General features: G+C 38.1%; 1 pseudogene; it reads left to right on the forward strand.

Annotated features, from left to right (window-relative positions):
- Positions 1-1,016: 1,016 nt before the first annotated feature.
- On the forward strand, positions 1,017-1,137 carry LOC135202304 (U1 spliceosomal RNA; annotated as a pseudogene).
- The last annotated feature ends 1,583 nt before the right edge of the window (positions 1,138-2,720 follow it).

The raw sequence follows: 2,720 nt of genomic DNA on the forward strand, positions 1-2,720 counted from the left end.
TCACCTCTGGTGTCCCATGGTATTGCGACATCAATGAGTGATACTTTCTTCTTGATTTTGTCAATCAACATCACGTCTGGTCTATTTGCACGTATCACCCTATCTGTTCTGATACCATAATCCCAGAGGATCTTTGCCTGATCGTTTTTTATCACTCCTTCAGGTTGGTGCTCGTACCACTTATTACTGCAAGGTAGCTGGTGTTTCTTGCACAGGCTCCAGTGGAGGGCTTTTGCCACTGAATCATGCCTATTTTTGTACTGGTTCTGTGCAAGTGCCGGACATTCGCTTGCTATGTGGGTTATGGTTTCATTTTTCGTATTGCACTTTCTACATATGGGAGAGATGTTATTTCCATCTATCGTTCTTTGAACATATCTGGTTCTTAGGGCCTGATCATGTGCCGCTGTTATCATTCCTTCAGTTTCCTTCTTTAGCTCTCCCCTTAGTAGCCATTGCCGCGTGTCATCGCTGGCTAGTTCTTTAGTCTGTCTCATGTATTGTCTGTGCATTGGTTTGTTGTCCCATTCCTCTGTTCTGCTTGTCATTCGCCTGTCTCTGTATATTTGTGGGTCTTCGTCTACTTTTATCAGTCCTTCTTCCCCACGGTCCAGATACCATGTTCTTCCCATGCACTATTGAGCCACTCGTCTTCACTGGTTTTCATATATTGCCCCAGTGCTCTGTTCTCGATGTTGACGCAGTCCTCTATGCTTAGTAGTCCCCTCCCTCCTTCCTTTCGTGTTATGTATAGTCTGTCCGTATTTGCTCTTGGGTGTAGTGCTTTGTGTATTGTCATATGTTTCCTCGTTTTTTCCTCGTTTTCTGGTCTATGCTGCAAAGTTCTGCCTTTGTCCATTCCACTGTTCCCGCGCTGTATCTGATTACTGGCACTGCCCATGTGTTTATGGCTTTAAATCATATTTCCGGCGTTAAATTTTGACTTGAGTATCGCCTTAAGTCTCTGCATATATTCTTTCCTGATCGTGTCCTTCATCTCTTATTATTATCATTATATACTTACCTGGCACAGGGGACACCGTGATCACGAAGGCGGTTCCCCCAAGGTGAGGCTCACCATTGCACTCCGGTGGTTCTGACCCTTGCGATTGACTCAAATGTCTATTTGCACATATCACCCTATCTGTTCTGATACCATAGTCCCAGAGGATCTTTGCCTGATCGTTTTCTATCACTCCTTCAGGTTGGTGCTCGTCCCACTTATTACTGCAAGGTAGCCGATGTTTCTTGCACAGGCTTCAGTGGAGGGCTTTTGCCACTGAATCATGCCTATTTTTGTACTGGTTCTGTGCAAGTACCGGTGTTTTATATCCCCTCCTTCCATTATTCCCAGGTATTTGTATCCAGTCTCATCTATGTATTTGATGTTGCTCCCATCTGGTAGCTTTATCCCTTCAGTTCTCGTTACTTTGCCTTTTTGTATGTTGACTAAGGCGCATTTTTCTATTCCAAACTCCATCCTGATGTCCCCAGATACAATCCTTACAGCCTGAATTAGGGTATCTATTTCCTTGATGCTCTTACCATACAGCTTGATGTCGTCCATGAACATCAGATGGTGATTTTGTTGCCTCTTTTCTCGAGTTGGTACCCGGCATCCATCTTCTGTAGTACTTTTGTCATGGGAATCATGGCTACATTTATTATTATTATTATATTATTTAAAAATCCTCACAGTAGCACGAGTCTTCAAATGGAGAAACAAATCCACAGTTATGTAAATGTACATATATTTCAATTTAAAAACAGTAAAGATACTTTTCGGGAATCTGTCCGGTTCCCCTTATCAGAGATTGATAAGGGGAACCGAACAGATTCCCGAAAGCTATCTTTGCTTTTTTTAAATTGATATATATGTACATTTACATAACTGTGGATTTGTTTCTCCATTATTATTATTTTAGAGCACTTAGCATATGTGACCAATTTAAAACTGAACAGTTCAATAGAAGATCCTAAAGAGGAATAGAAAACGCCTCAAAGGAAAGTTGTGTTTTTGACATTGATTGAAAGGAAGGGCAAAATTGTCTGCGATTCCCGAGGGGTGGTTGTTGCGGGGGGGGGGGGGGGGAGCAGATTTGCCAAGGAGACGCTGACGGAGGCAGATAGCTAAACAACCTGACGGAGTAATAATAGAGCGAGTGACAGGTATCAAGAGGGAGATGATGTAATAAAAAGGAAAATGGTATGTATATATATATATATATATATATATATATATATATATATATATATATATATATATATATATATAGCTAAACAACCTGACGGAGTAATAATAGAGCTAGTGACAAGGATATCCAAGAGGGAGATGATGGTAATAAAAGAAAAAGGAAAATGGTATGTGTGTATACTACATAATTATATAGATTTTTTATATATTATAATAATAGATATTATATATATTACTATATTATGATTATATATTATATATAATATATATTATATTATATATGCATATATATATTATTATATATATATATATATATAATATAAATATTATCTATATAATATATATATATTATATATATATCCATATATATATGTGTGTGTGAGTATTTATGGAATATATTTCGTAGTCATTTAATAAAGGTAATTTGGAATGATAAATTCTCTCTCTCTCTCTCATTTACTATTATTATCAACAAACTAGGTCAAAGCAATTGTAGCCACAATTATGTCTGTTTGTCCCTCATACG

This window comes from Macrobrachium nipponense, chromosome 23 (assembly GCF_015104395.2).
Source record: "Macrobrachium nipponense isolate FS-2020 chromosome 23, ASM1510439v2, whole genome shotgun sequence".
In the NCBI taxonomy this organism is placed as follows: Eukaryota; Metazoa; Arthropoda; class Malacostraca; order Decapoda; family Palaemonidae; genus Macrobrachium; species Macrobrachium nipponense.